The 16,532-nt window shown below is 34.9% G+C and overlaps 1 protein-coding gene across 4 annotated transcripts in view; it reads right to left on the reverse strand.

Annotated features, from left to right (window-relative positions):
* Positions 1 to 16,532, reverse strand: part of LOC126766372 (uncharacterized) — a 277,536-nt gene that overhangs the window by 122,513 nt on the left and 138,491 nt on the right. Inside the window, exon 1 of one of the 4 annotated variants that reach the window (XM_050484177.1) lies at positions 3,131 to 3,286. The exons of 2 other annotated variants lie outside the window; for them this stretch is intronic. The gene's annotated coding sequence lies outside the window, so the exon portion shown is untranslated. Of the gene's footprint in view, positions 1 to 1,995; positions 3,287 to 16,532 lie in introns of those variants that run through there. One more of the 4 variants, XM_050484174.1, reaches the window with a different exon arrangement.

Below are 16,532 nucleotides of genomic sequence, written 5' to 3' on the forward strand. Positions count from 1 at the left end.
AAATTGCCGCTCCGTGTAACCCGTTTTCAATCGATCGAAGAGATAAAATAAAATTCGCAAAAAGAGCTGAAGACGACTCCTAAATGTTCTTATAAAAAGGGTTTCAAGAATAAAATCTTAAAAAATCAAGATCGGTTCTCAACCAGCTTAAACGACTCCTTTTAGCCTATATTTGTGACTGGACGAGACAATTCTGTAATACAAAGTATCTTACCAGCCGGAATAACACGGATTATAATCATATTATTAAATAGCGAAAAATTTGTCGAGACCAATGTCTGTATGAAAAAACAATTTTTTAAACTGATTGAAATTAAAAAACGATCATTCTTAGATATTTCAAGCTATTAGAAAAATATACACAACATAAAAATATACATAACAATATAACAAATCTTTATATTTACTCTGTGTTTCAAATACGATATTTTAATATATTTTTGTGATCCATTTTATTTCTGCATAAAACGAGATTTGATTAATATAATAAATCATTGAGTATGTACATATGTATGTCGGTAGGCTTGGTGCAAGCAAATATAATATTACTCCATACATATATACATATATATGTACGTATATGCGCTTGTGTGAGTCTGTTATAGAAATGCATCACTATTAGGTTAACTTTTTAAGTCAGCTACCCTCGGTTTGACCCAAATAATATGCAGCTCGTGGTTTTCAACGATCTCTACTTTTCTGTTTCATCCTTTGCTTTACAGAGTGGGCCCCATCCATGCGAATAGGAAACAAAGCCAACACCAAGCTATGCCGCTCAATACGCGTTTTTGTGCGCTATGTGGGGTGGGGTGGTGTATGTTGCGGATAGGTGGTGCGGCGCGTATGAGGGCAGCTTTTTATGAATACCTTCCATTTTAACACGGTTTCATGCTACTGGCAAACTAACTGAATTCTCGTTAAAAAAAGCAAACCGACAACTGTTAATCTAATAATGTAAGCCAGTATAAATATTTCACACAATGAATAAATAGATTGTGAAAACAAAGAAAAACTTAGAAGTTGAAAAATCACTGAATTTGCACTTGAAAAATGAAAAATAGTACGATATATCACATTTCGTTATAATTGAAAAAAAGTGTAACACTTGCATGTATTTTTACTGGTTTTCAGTAAATATGTATATGCATACGAGTTATATCGACTAAAATCAGTTAACCGAAACATAGACGTGGGCGAAAAATAAATTAATTTTGGCCTCTACATATTTTTTTCTTATTTCTACGAGTATATTAAGCTATTTTTTTGTCGAATTGAGCTGCTCTTATTATTTTATATAAATTGTGATGATTGGAAGAAACCCCAATCTCTAGAAATATTCTTCCATTTTAGTTAGACCAATGTTCACAACTCACAAAGCATTACAAAAAAACAGAGATGACACAAATATAAAAACTCTTCGTGAGACGAAGATATGGAACAGTTTCATAGAGGGCGGAAGATGTAGATCTTGATTAAAATTTCTTCACGAGCGAGTTCTTCCAACAGGGACGGTAGGGGAAAATTTTTAAAGAATTCGTAAAAAACATTATGAAATACCAAGATTCCCACAAAATTATATCATGCACTTTTAAATAAATTATGAATATAAAAATGAACCCAAAACATAAATGGTTTTAAATATTACATGTTAACGGTAATTGATTTTTAAATATGTTGCTCTCTTTCTGAGCACTAGATATAGATAAAGATATTGCTTAATCATACTACGACGAATGCTTAGAATGTATTTTCCAAAGAATCCTTCATCTGTCTGAAGGATAAACTAAAGCTCGAACTTTTTGGATAATTTTATAAAAAAAAGTTAGAAAATCTAAGATAAAGATAACACACTGGAACCTAACATAATATTTCTGGGAATGTTAAAATGAAATTATGCGTATGTATGTACTTAGGTAAAGTTGACCGTTGCACCTGTAAACAGCAAATATTTGATAGCAAACACAATTGTGTTAGCAATTTTCAGTAAATATTTACCTTCGGGATAACAAATCATGCATTTTTATGTTTGGCAGCAATGCCTGTTGTGTTTGTTTTGCGCTGCTCGACTGCGGTTTTGAAGTTGTTGCAACTGTGACAGGAAATGTAATTTTTGTTTGTATGTTTGCGCAATAAGAATTGTTTTATATTTTAGAATTTTCACTGCGCACAATATTCTCACTTGTTTCTTAATTTATGTTTTGGATTTGACTTTACATTGCACACTAGCACATATGTATAATTTGAAATTGTTTGCAGTTGCAACACCATGCCCATGCACTACGTAGCAGCGGGCTCAATGGTGCAGCATTCGTAATAAAATTTCAAACTTGCAATCCTGAATACACTCGTACAATTTACGATTCGTAATGTAACTACTACGGCTAACGGGTAAGTTTGTTGCTTTTGATTTTTTTGCGTTTAATTCGATTTGCCGACAACGGTACCAGGGCACTGAGGCTGCCAGCCACAGTGTATCAGGAGGAAAACGCTGCAGTTCGTATAGTTCATTTCAGTTCAGTCCAGCTTGCGTTGAGTTGAAAATTTGCCGAACGCAATTCCCAGTTGCATTTATGAATTATTGCAATTTCACACATACACGAAGTGCTGCGCTGCTGCATAAACACAAAGCAAAATAATAAGTTAGAAATGTTAGCATTTGAACACCCGAAACTACAGCAACACGAAAATTCTGTTGAAATGCTGTCGAAATCACGGCAAACGCTTCAGGTCACTGTTTTTGTGTTTTTGGTAAACACCCTCAACAATGAAACAAACATTTGAAGTTCGCAAATTGCGCTCGTGCTGGTTTTGGATTTGCTTGATTTATGTCCGACATTTACGAAATATTTACTGAACTTTTGCTGACTGTTTTTACTCGAATGAACGAACTTTAATTTAGTACTTTTATTTTATTAAAAGACTTTTTTGTTGAACTTTGACTGGTTTAATTTGCATAACAAAACGTGCACAAACATGAATACACTTACTCATGCATGACTTTTACGAATGTTGCTGATTAGCTCATACAGTGTTTGATTTAGTTAAACGTTATTAGCTTTTTATGACACATGTAATCACTTATTTTATTAATAAAAAACTGCGTCTTATTTCAAGATTTATACTTATTTACCGAACGAAAATCTCAACTCGAACGCCACTGCGTCATCATTATCAGCAATTGGCACACTAGTATCGACACAAAATCAGCGTAAAGCATTCGTATACACCCGTTCTATCACTTCACGAATTGTCCTTACGTTTTGACAACATCAAAGCAACTGAAGCTGCTGCCCAGCATCGGCTCCACACAGAGTGCACACGTATGAAACGAGTAGGCGAACGAAGCGCCAGGCGATGTGCTTGCTATGTGCCTTCGTTATCAACACCAACAAGAGCAACGACGTGGTTTGAACAGGCGAAGTCACGAAGGTAACCATTGGGGGTGTTGTTATTGTCGGTTAGCTTTCGTTTTAATTCAGCCTACGGAGAACGCAATCATCAAGAAAGCATGTTATCAGCAGTGAGTGCCGTCTACAGAGAAAAGCAGTAGTTTAGCAACGACACAGAAAACAGCTGTTATTTACATGGTTCTCCCGGTTAGCCAAATGTATCAGCGTCGTTGCCTATCGCAGTGCTGAGTTTTGTAGAGAACATAGAATCGCATTCTCTGTGTTTTCAGCCGTTGTGCTGAGTTGATTGCAATTTATTATATTCTCTACAAAAGCCCAATTATATTATTGCATGCAAGCGAGACGAGCATTTTATACTACAAGATAATTTGAAAAAATTTAAAAATAATAAATAAAAACCTTGGTACCCTTGAGGGATCTAATATTTAAGTATTAACTAATATGTATGTATGTATATATGATGTAATGCAGTGTTGAAAAATTGTGAAATGTAATCGTTTCATTGAACCACAGTGACGTCCGAAAATTCCCAGTATTTTTGCCCTGAAAGAAGTCTACACACAGTACATATTCCATAAGCTACTTTCGGAGACGAGTGACATTTGGAAAGGGTCATGTTTCAAAATAATGCTTTTATTGTGCGAACACACAGTTCTCTAGCTAAGTTAACGGGTTTTGATCCTAAAAATTAGTCACGAAAGGAAGAGTATTTTATTATTATTTTTTTTTCAAAATAAAATTATTAGATCTTTTACGTAAACCCTAAGTTAATTTCGCTTCAAAAATATACTTTATCGGTAAAATCTTGCTTAATAAGGTATTAATCATAACTGCATTTCTTAAATGGATACGGTACAAAAACCTGTTTTTTTAAGAATGGAGTATTTACCTTAGACCGTAATCATTACATGTGTTATATTAAATATTTGATTTTTATTTTGGATAAATCTTAAAATTGTAAATAATCACTATTTATTAATTTTGTTTTGCTCAAAAGTAATGATAAGTTATGAGCTATTACAGAATTACACAAAATCGGTGAAGAAAATTATTAAAATCCGCAATTAAACAAGTAAGGAAATGCTAAGTTCGCGTGTAACCGAACATTTTATAATCTCGCAATTACAAATTAAGAAACCATATAGATTGACCAATATCTAAGTTACAAAATCAGGCGGATGTTTCAAAATCCGAATTTTAGATACATTGAAACTAGGGAAAGTAGTATCCTGATTTTATTCATTTTAGAAAAGAAATTTGTAGAAATTTGATGCCTTGCCACTCCCGACCTTCACATATCACTTGAATCTAGCAAACCACCAGCATGGCTTCCAAAAAGTACACAGCTACTTGAGGACATCGAAAAATCCACGCTCTCTCCAGGGCTGAGGAAGTGGACTATGAACTATCTGAGCGGACGTCAATTATGCGTATTTTGAGGTAAAAACTCAAAACAGGGAAGAATTAAACAACGGGTCCCGCAGGAAGGTGCCCTCTCCCCGTTACTGTGCAACTTCTACATACCGAAACTCCCGCAACCACCAGAGGGAATTACTATCACCTCGTACGCTGATGATTGCAATGACGTCGGGTAATGGAATCGATGGTATGTTCTCAAACGTAAACGGCTATCTCTCCGATCTTTCTCGCTTCCTCGCTGCACGGAACTTACCACTATCCCCAAAAAATCCACAGTGACCATATTCACAAGCTGCAGTCGATGGCTTTATGATTCCGACTGTCAATAACCTTTAAATTTTAGGTGTGACTTTCAACTGCCTGTGGTCCTTCACTCCACATGCGATCGCGATTATCGCCTAACTAAAGAGCCGCAACGAATTCTCAAATCACTAGCAAGCAGTTCTTGCTGGGTTTTTAACTTATCCAGACGCAATATTCTAGCCATTTATTTGCATGTTAACGCTACACATTTGACACCCTTCTCCCTTTAGTTGGCCCACGCTTTCTGGGCCTACCATTGGGTGACGTCGATGACAATTGATCTAATGCATACCATCTTAGCAAGGATTATGTACCCGTTGCAACAAGAACAACATATGTACATTTTATGGCAATATCATTAAGATACCTTATGTACGCATTGGCCAATAGAATGGAATTGAAAACAGATGGAATAAACAAATTTGTTATTTAGAAACGGGTGTGATTGTCACCGCATTTCCATTTTCACAGTACATAATAAGACTAGTATTAGTTATCTCATGCATCAAATTTGATTGAAATCCATCAAGTGGTTCGTGAGTTATAGAATTTGACATAAAAGTGGGCGATGACAAGCGCATTATCCAATTGTTATACTTCTTCATTAAACTATTTAGCAGGCAGGGCCACGCCCACTTTTAAACAATTGTTAGCTCAGAGATGTCGCACGTTACTGTGATCTCTTCTACCAAATTACAGTTTTAGAATTTCTTAATTTATACTGAAGTTAAGTAGAGGTAATTTTTTCAATAGCCTGTTTTTGACAGATCTCGAATGAGTCGAGTCAAGCTGTTATATTATTTTTGTTCAGTATTGTTTAGCATTTCATCATGGAAAGATTTACTACACCTGAAAAACGTTTACAAATCATCGTTCAACTTTATTATGAAAATTCATGTTCTGTAAAGAATGTATTTCGCCCGCTTCGCTCAACTTATGGTGAACATAATTGACCGAAAATATCGCTCAAAGTGTGAGATATGCAATAAAAATTCAGATATAATCCTTTTCCTGCTGTAGTAATTCTGTGTATCCAAAATGGGTGGAATCGAGTCAATACTTCCCTGAGCTCCCATATAACTAATATAAAGAGTTTCAAACTTCTAAGTCACTTTATGCTGGATATATCTGCCAATATTTGAGTCATCTCAATGAAAATTTCGGAACATGTTTTATTCATAACAATGTGTCTTTGCGACTAAAATAGATACGATTCGGCGAAAACTTGAACATCCACTTCGACTTGCTCCATATGATTGTATGTAAGGTACCTTAATGAAACCTAGGGAACATTTCTTTGAGTATGTGGCATATTGGAAGTATATGGGATGAGCAAAGATAGATAAAATCTGGTCGATACTACCCCCTACTCAAATATATTTAATATAAAATGTTCGGTTGCACCCGAAACTAGCCCTCCCTTACTTGTTTTATTTGAATATATGCTATATTATATTCAATCATGCATTTTGATTCATTTTCATTCATAAAATCACTTTAAATAATTTTGTCCGGTTTATGAGACCAAATGCTCCCATGTATGACGTATGGAACGATTTAGCGAGATCTTAAATTGAAAGCTCAATGGGTATCAACAAGCGAAATTAGCGCATTTGGGACGAAGAACAGCCTGAAAAGATTCAAGAGCTGTCTTTTCATCCAGAAAAAACAACGGCTTGGTGTGGTTTGTGAGTCGCTGGAATCATCGGTTCATATTTCTTCAAAAATGATGCCGGGGAGTATGTAACCTTCAATGGCGACCGCTATCGCAAATTAGTTGATGTGTGACATTGAAGCTTGTTATCTTGGCGACATTTAGTTTGGTGTGATACATATCAACCAGGATCGTGTGATATCACACCGTTAGACTTTTTCCTGAGGGGATATGTAAAGTCTAAAAGTTTTTGCGTATAATTGTACTTTGATTCAAACCTTGTTATTCGCCAGTTACCAGTCGAAATGCTCGAACGAGCCATACAAAATTGATTTATCATTCTTTTGAATGATACTAAACATTCACCTTTAGATTTGAAGTTTCTGTGTTTTTTCTTTAAAAAAGTTGGGAACCTCGAAATTGATCGCCCTCTATTTTCATATTTTCATATTTGCTCCTAGAGCCTTTTCAGTATACTTTCAGTTTATAAATAATTCCTAGCCGAATATTCACTAAACTAAACTGAGTATTAGAGCAACCCAAATTTATACAAAAATATATACATACGTGTTTTAAAGGAAGGGTTTGAACTCCTGTATGCAATATTTTTAGAACTTTTTTTTACAAAACTAAAGTAAAATGCGCTCTGCTTATGTATGTATGTGTGCAGAGCTCTAAGTGACGTTCTAGCTAAAAATTGTGCTTTTCACTTTCGGGACCAAAATAATCGGATTAATTGAAAAGCATTGTTTTCAATATTTTAGAGCGATTTAGATTAAGCGAACATAATACGAAAACACAACAGCGATGTTTGTAACAGTGAATGTTTTCCAAAGTCACACTATATAAATAGTAATGCCACTGAAGCACCAGCGGCCGTTTAAAAATATCAAAACTGAAAAAGAATGAAATGTGCATATTGCAACCGTCCATTTTGGATTTGAGTCCCTTTTCATATATGCGAAGGAAATTAATATAAAACAATATTTGTAAATGGGAGCGACAGCAGGGGGGTGTGGCAAATAACTATTAGCGGAAAATCGCGGCAAACGCCGAAATCAAAAAACCAATCAATGGTTCAACCCAAATAGTCTGACGGCGCCGAAGGAAGGCCGGGGCAACCGCAGAAACCCATTATAAAGCGACATATGTATGTATATATGTGGCCGTACATAAGGGAATTGATTCTATTTTGAAAAATTCTCAAATGGGGTTACGCCATTTATACGAGACCGCATTTATTTGTATGCTGTCATGACTGTGTGTGTGGTTTTAATTTTAAGTCTAAGGGAATAGAAAAAATCAGTCAATATTGTAGTGGTGCAACGTGCCTTGGCATAAATTGTTTTTAAGTGTTGACAAAGGAAAAACATTGCAGTTTAGGGTAATTTACACTAAGTACAAATTTCAAACTCTTTAGGAATAATAAAACCTATGCTGAATCGAGTACAAAATTTCACTTGAAACTGAACTCCAGTTCCACACACATTGCACGAGCGGCCGGCAAAACACACGACTATTTGGTTACCCCGGCGACAACGCAAACGCAATTCTATCAAACTCGCTGTTACAATCGATGGTGAGAGCACCAACACCATTGCATAGTTGAATGGGATTTTTTACAAAAGGCAAATAAGAAAAAATCAAGCTTGAATCAACAGCTAAACCATAGAAATAATATCTCGATGCGCCGAAGGTGCTTGAGAGCAAAAACAGTCAAGCCTAGCCGCACACGATGGGCGCAGCGCATTTTGTCATACAGCGAGGGGTCAAAAAATATGTTGAGCCGATTTGACAGCGTCGAAATGAAAAATAAATGCTCGGGAAAGTGAGGTTAGCAAATGAATGTTATTTCATACGTTGAACAAAAACTAGCGGGAAAAATTGTTCAACTAATCGATATACAAAATGCCTGCGGGTATAGCCGCTGCGCTATCATGTCGCACAGCGTGATACCTATCTGTTTCTGCCATTGTGTTTTGAGAGTTTTACTAACGGCTTAACTACAAATTGATATTGCAATGCAAAATAAATTAGTTTTCGTGCAACGCACGGATAAAAAGATGAGATTTAGAAAATCGTAATTAAATCCATGAACAAAGCAACCTTGAAAAATATTTTTCACCTGGATGTTAACCTTTGTTTTGCTTTGCGGACAACTTTAATATCGGTGCAACTGAAATTCGAGTAAAACAAGCTTTGTAGTACACATAATTACTTTCCTTTGCGGCGTACCGTTATGTAAATAAATTAATAGGCAGGCTTGAAAACATCACATCGAAAGCTTGTATTTATAGCATATGCTCTTTCGGCCCTGATGCTATGCGAAAACTGAAGATTCGTTCTCATTTTTGTAGTAATTAAAAACCTTCACTTTGTATTTTCGTGCTTATTCATAATAATACTTCACATTACTATACACTGTGAATTATGAGTATTTATAAATGCTTCTTTGCAGTGCTTGCCCTTGTTTGTAATGAACTTTAGGAGCAAGGGTAGCTGAAAAATATTTTAATTTCAGTTTTTACTTTGATTTTTCAAATGCAGACTTGCTACTCTTATATTTGATAGATGATGCTTAAGCGTGCGTGTCTGTCTAGCTTTGCATTCAAGCAGGGACGTTTCATCAATATCATTTCATTTTATTTAAATTTAATGAGCTTGTGTATCTTTTCTTTGCTAAAAAAGCAATAATGGCCGCATGTTTCAAACATATGCTGTGAATATCCTCTACCATAAAAGCATAATGTGCACTACTATATATGTATATCGTCAGCTAAGATGCAAAACAACGTATCATGAAAAAAACTGGAAAATCGCTAATAACAACCAATATATAACCAATTTATAACCAAGACTAAAGTTTTGTTTCAGATATAATAACCAAAATATAATATAATAACCTGTGAGATATAATAATCATTTTATAATCAAAACTAAAGTTCAAAAACCCAAATACTATTTTTTTTTTTTTGTTTCGATATGAGTATATGCTACCCATGTATAACCAATTTATAACCAAAACTCAAATTTTGATCCAAAATGACAAAGCAACGTATCATAAAAAAAACCTCGAAAATCGCTGTCAGATATAATAACTAATATAGATAATCATTTTATAACCAAAACTCAAAATTTGATTCAGTATGAGTAGTTTCTATTACGAGTATAATGTTTTTCCTTCGCTGGTTAACTTATGAAAAGTGATGTTACGTTAGTTTGCATTTTAAGTGAGGATATACAAGTATATAGTATATATGTACATATATATTTACGTTTGTGAAAATAATTTAACACTTAAACTGAGTTGGCCTCAAAACAATATAGGTCAATGTGAAATATTGTGAGTCTACAGCAATTCTTATGGTAGTAACAAGCATTCCAAGGACGCATTAAAAATTTACATGCAATAATTTGAGTTATTATTAAAAACCATTTCAATTTTCAGAAATATTTAACAGAAGTACATAAAATAGATAGCGGTTTATAGATATTTTCTCCAAAATGTATAATTTTTTTGACGCAAGATTCGTATCAGTACAAATTTTCTCCAAATTTCTAGACCAATTTATATTATATGTGTAAATATGTTTTATGTCAGACATTTGGATCCAACAACAACTTATTTCAAATTCACATTCGCCTGCATGATGTGGCCATTAGTAACAAAATTCCTTGTCGAACTGCTCGGACTCGGAATACACGCTTTAATGTACAACATGCTACCAACACTAATGCATGTTCGTATTGTATGTATGTATGTATGTATATGTCTGTACTGAAATTAAAATTTTCAAATATGCACAAATTCCTCAACTTTACTGCTGCTTTTATTTTATATTATTTAGCTATGCTTTTGATTTACTTTCAGCTTCTCTTTAGGATAAATGCGCAACGTATGTACTTAATATATGTAGATACGTATGTATGTACGTGCCGAAAACAAATTTGTTAAATTCCGAGCAACAAAAAGTGAACTAAAAAGTAACAAATTAATCTTAAAATAAAAACTAACGAAATAGTTAGTAAAAAGTAAAAGTAAAGTTCTGTGTGTTCCTGAAAGGCAATGTGAGCACATAAAAAACAAAAACAATAACAAAAAGTTCCGTAGAATACGCTGTTGTGGTAGAGCCCAACGAAGCTCCTCTACTTTTGTGTAGCAGTTCATCGGCGGAAGCATATAAAATGGTGTTCATCTATGTACATACTAAAAATATACAATTTGCTAAGTGTTAACGAGTTTCCGCTTCCTAAATAAGTCTATGAAATTTAATAGTCAGTTATGTATTAAAAAAAAAAATTAGATTCCCTTGATCCCGTAGGCGGCCTCCAGAAAAAATTCCGAAAAGACGTGTCTGGCAGTGAACAAGATTTTTTGCTTAAAATTATATCAAATCTAAAAGCCGAAAAAGGCTTGTCAAAAGCTTTTGACACGGTAAAACACACAACGCTACTCAGGGGCGGATCCCAAAATTGAAGAGTTATACATTATTTCCATCATAAGTGACACTCCGCGAAGGACTTTGAGTTGCAAGTACACAATGTATGTATAATTCACCCACCCAAAATTCTGCTCTGGATCCGCCCCTGATGCTACTTGAGGACATAGAACAATCTACGCTCCCGCCAAACCTAAAAAGGTGCACCATGAACTACCTGAGCGTTTGGCAATCATCCGTACTGTGTCGAAGTCGAAATTCCAAATAAAGAAGAATTACACAAGCGGTCAAGTTTCTATAACAACGAGAGGGAATTTTTATCACCAAGTACGCTGATGAATGCACAATTTTGACGACGGCCAATGGAATCGATGACGTATTCTCATAAGTAAACGGATATCTCTCCGACCTTTCTCGCTTCTTCTCTGCAAGGAACTTGATACCCTGCCAACTAAATCCGCAGTGATTATATTCGCGAACTGGGCGAAGGAGTACATACTGGATCTTAACATTACAGTCGATGGCGTTAAAATTCCAGCTGTCAATGATACCAGAATTTTTGGTGTTGGCTTGGAATAATGAAACACAGACGGAGATGCTTTAGACGTTCTGACACTGCACTCCGAAATATTGTAGGATGCTGCTTGATGGCGCCGGTGGAACACTTACACGTCTCGCCGTGTACGAACTACTCTCCAAGCAAGTTTCTGTTTTTCTCCAAATTTCTACTGGGAAGTTTTCGCAGAAACCATTCTTGCAGTCGTCTGCTTGAAGCGGAGCCGCCTTCTGCGAACTTCAAGAGATCCTTTCTTGACTAAGTTGACGACTTCGTATCTCACTACAAACATGCACTGACCGCCATTCACAGTAGAGATATTAACACCTTGGAGGGCTCCCTCTTAGTAAATGGCGTACTTGGAGTCAAACCACCACCCAGAAAGCCAAGAGAATCTACAGTCTCCATTGTGCGACTTCGTTCTGAATATTGAAGCAGGTTAAGCTCCTACTTATTCAGAATCGGCCTTGCCATACAAAATATATGTATGTTCAGCAAGCAATGAGTTTCCGCATGATAATAACCACCTCTTTACATGCACATGAACTCCACTGATCTAACATCCTCCTCCCTGTGCTCCGACCGCGTCGAAATAGTTCGTTTCCTGGGCCTCACCAACAACCAAACACTAGAATAACAATAACAACAGTCAGGCAAGCTTATTATTTTACTATATGTATGATTAGAGGTGATGATCGGAAAAAATTTTCACTTCTAAGTGGCCTAAAAATGTTAAATTAATTCCAAAACTTTTATTTATTTGACCTCAGAAGAAAATTTTCATCTGCGGCTCTGAAAGGAGACTTCGAGTAAAACGAGAGGAGAAGCCGATTGTACTAACTTAAAAAATTCGTAAAAATAGGCTTCATATTCCTAAACTAATTGCGGAATCAATTCGATAAGTAATATGCAAAAAAAAAAGAAAAAAGAACGCTTGCAACGGTTGCACCGGAGCTTTAATACCCTTCCCATTCACAAAAGATTCCTTAAACTTGATTTTGATGACTTAGTTTGTATAGAGTTATATGCTACATATTTTTAATTATCTGAACAATTTCTTCGGAGATTACATCGTTGCCACATTACTTCAACTCAAATTTCGTGAATACATATATCTCGTTAACTGAAAAGTGTATGACTCTATGCTAATGTGGTCGGATATCGGCGATTCTGAGAAATCAGCAGAGAACAGGATATGTGCAGATCGATGTCAAAAACTTACACGAAAAGACAGATGGGCATGGCTTAATCGACTAAGTTCGTCATACTGTTAATTTATATATGTATATATATTTAATAGAGTCTCCGATATTTCTTTCTGGGTGCAATAAACATCGTGGCAAACTAAATATACCCTGTGCAGAGTATGATTTTTTTTAAATATGACCTCTTGCGTATAATTGCTTAACACATGGTTGAAAGCCTTGCTGTTAACTTACTTCGAAGCTTACTAGAATGCCTTACTAAGTAAGATCGCAAGGGACCTTCAAGTGCGGCTAATTTTAGTTCCTCAATAACGACTGTGCGGACTAAGTTTTTTGTGAGCTTTTTGTGCTTGCAAACTTCTTTTATAATTTATTCGCTGTTTGATGCATTTATTATTGTTGTTGTTTTATGTAACTACTAGAAAATGCAATTGCATAGCAAACTAAATCAAAGCACGAAAATATTTTAAGCAACTACAACAAGAGTAAATGCTCAACATTCCGCCGGCGTGCAAGGCAACTGCACACCAACACATACCGAGTGAATTTAACGCACACACATACAGTCGGAGGCGCACAAACACGCACTACATCAAACACTTTGGCATTTGTTTTCATGAGATTTTATGCTCTGTACGTGCGAAATTCTGCAAATGAATGAGCGTAGCGCACAAAATCTCAGCTACAACAATAAAAACACACAAATTCGCAAAGAAATGCAGTACATTTACATGCACACACACAGACACACACGCACGCACACGCCATGCACTTAACCCTCCACGCTTGGCTTGCTATGCAAAACTTGCCTCCAAACAAATATAGCATTATTTGGTTAGAAATATTTTGCATTAAGTGCTTATAAAATGTGTTAAGTTAGTTCAACTCCATGCAAGCGGAATATTCAAGTGATGTAATCGTGCGTGCGAGCGTGCAGCCAAAACAAATACACAAATACTCGTACACAGTTAAATCCAATATGAAATGACGCAAGGAAGCGCCTCGCCTCGGTTGTGCGAGGAATTACTTGTTTACATGTGCGAAATGACATGCGTTCTGGAGTTTAGTGGATCCTTTGGAATTGGTTAAACGTTCGAAAATTTAAGTGTATTAATTTTTTATTCATTCACATTTTTGACAATTTCGAACACTAAACGTATTTGCGGTTAGCTGATTTTGACAATGGCATATTTGGAATTCTACTCGTATTTATCTGCAAAAACTTGCTTGAGCGTCATGCGGTTTTGGATATTTTAATAACGACTACTAAATTAATTAATTTTAATTAAATTTATGCAAATTTAATTTTGATAATCACTTGACCACATTTCAAAAGAGCTTAACAGTGTAGTACTGAAATTTTAATTTAATGCAAAATAATAAAATGAAAATAAAAAGTATTATTATTATGTAATTGGAGTAGTGGCAGTTAAGTGATGAGGTTATGTCATCTTAGTCAAAATTAGCAATTACCACTACGTTTTCAACTCAATACCACCAAGTCTTTCATAGATAAACCCGACACCTAGTACCATGTACAAAATATTTACGATTGTAATTATCTTAATTTTCGATTACATGATTGGAAGGTCTACCTGAGTTTCACGGTGTTTTTTTCTTATTTAATTCTATAACCTATCTACTGGGTAGTCGAAAAAATCGTTTCGTATTTTGTCAATAGAAGTCGTTGCAGTCGTATATCTCCAGTGCTACCAATCACATTGTGTCATACTATAACGTTGCAGGTGTGCGCTGAGATATTGAGCTACATTTCGCAAAACAAAATTCGGGGAAGTTGAATAAAAGTTACAGCTGTTCAAAAATGAATGAAAATAATTAAGAAATTCGTTATATTTTGAAATTATTATCTAGCGGAAAAATGGCAAAAAGTGGTGGACCAACTCGGACACTCTTTTTTCCGTGGAGATGCCGGAAAGGACGTCGTAATGGTCGAATTTTGAATATTTTTCTTTGGAAATGTCACAAAATCTGAAAAATATCTATCTTTGCAATAATAAGAAGTTTGTAAAAAAATTTAATTTTTGCTCGACGAAACCCAAGCAACCCCTGACAGTGAACACTGTTTTTTTTTTATCAAAATATTGCTTTTCATTTACCATAAGCAATTTTAATGCTGTCGAAATCTTAATTTTTTGTTACCAAATGGCGTACAAAATCGTTGTTTTTTTATTTTTATACGAATTGGTAATTATTTTGATTTCGCGAATTTTAATATTTTATGTGCTATATTCAGAATAGTGATTATGCAATCTAAATTGTTAAATAGGTACTTTTTGCACATCACTGCATTCCACAGACAAAGCATGTGAAGATAATATTCACAAAGTAATTAAATTTTCAAATAATTTTCGACACAAAAAAAAGACAAAATTGTTAGCCATGATTATTAGAATGCATTAAGGTGAGCCGAAAAACTGTTACTATTTTTAAATAAAAGAAAAATTAAAAAAATTCCGAATGTTATAATAGAAAAAATATACCCCTGAGTTATATCGCATAGTCTTGCGAGCACTAAGTACTGTAGTAGGCTGGACGACAAACAGATCTTGTGCGATCGCGAGATTGTGATATCTTTTTTTCTTGACACTGTCCAATAGACATTCATGCAGTAAGGCCTTAAATCCTGCCGAACTTTTACAACCACAGTTGTATGGAAAAGGGTGAGGTGGAAACATTCAGGCACTTTCTGCTCGATTGTCTGGCCTGAAACATCTCGATAATCTTACCCTTAGCGATCCAAAAGACATAGCCTACTGATAATACCCATCTCAACAAATTTCTGACAAGCTCGAGGAACTTAGGAACTGATTATTATGATTAGGCACCACAACAGACACAACAGACCATTTACTTCAGATAGTCCATTATTAGGACAATCGGGTGAGACTTTTATGCCACTATCACAAAAACAACTGAATAAAGTTATTTAATTAATGATAAGACTGCCGTTGTTTTTCAAATAAACATATAGAGTTAAGCAATTCAGGAGTAACATTGCATGCATGCATTTCGGGCTTATACGAAGAAAGGTCTCAGTCTTCTGTTGAGGCTGTGATATTATACAAAGATGACAGATTAACTATTATTTAAACCCCGGTACCCCTGAGGTAAGTGTTTTTTAGAAAATTTTAAACAAAACAAGAATCTGCGATTAAAAAGTTCTTTTTTAACGGTTAATTTTTTATTTCTTTTTCAGAAATAAAACAAATTAATTTTTTAACTGGAAAAAATACATATTTCTGAGGTTTATTTCAACGTTATGGCATTTTTAATGAAAAAGATTTTTTACGTGTTATTTAAATGCGAAACTTGGGGTTGCCTTCCAATGATATTCACACACACATCTTGCCTTGTATGCAGAGAAAAATATTCGAATTTTTTAATTGAAGAATCCTCTAGAGATATGTATATGTATTTGTTCTCTATAAAAAGTCGCTATGTAAACTATTTTGACGCAAACGGTTCAAAAGTTATGGTATTTTTTTAATCAAAAAGGATTTTTGTGTGTTATTTAAATTCAAAAGG

The sequence above is a fragment of the Bactrocera neohumeralis genome, unplaced genomic scaffold (assembly GCF_024586455.1).
Source record: "Bactrocera neohumeralis isolate Rockhampton unplaced genomic scaffold, APGP_CSIRO_Bneo_wtdbg2-racon-allhic-juicebox.fasta_v2 ctg100, whole genome shotgun sequence".
NCBI lineage: Eukaryota > Metazoa > Arthropoda > Insecta > Diptera > Tephritidae > Bactrocera > Bactrocera neohumeralis.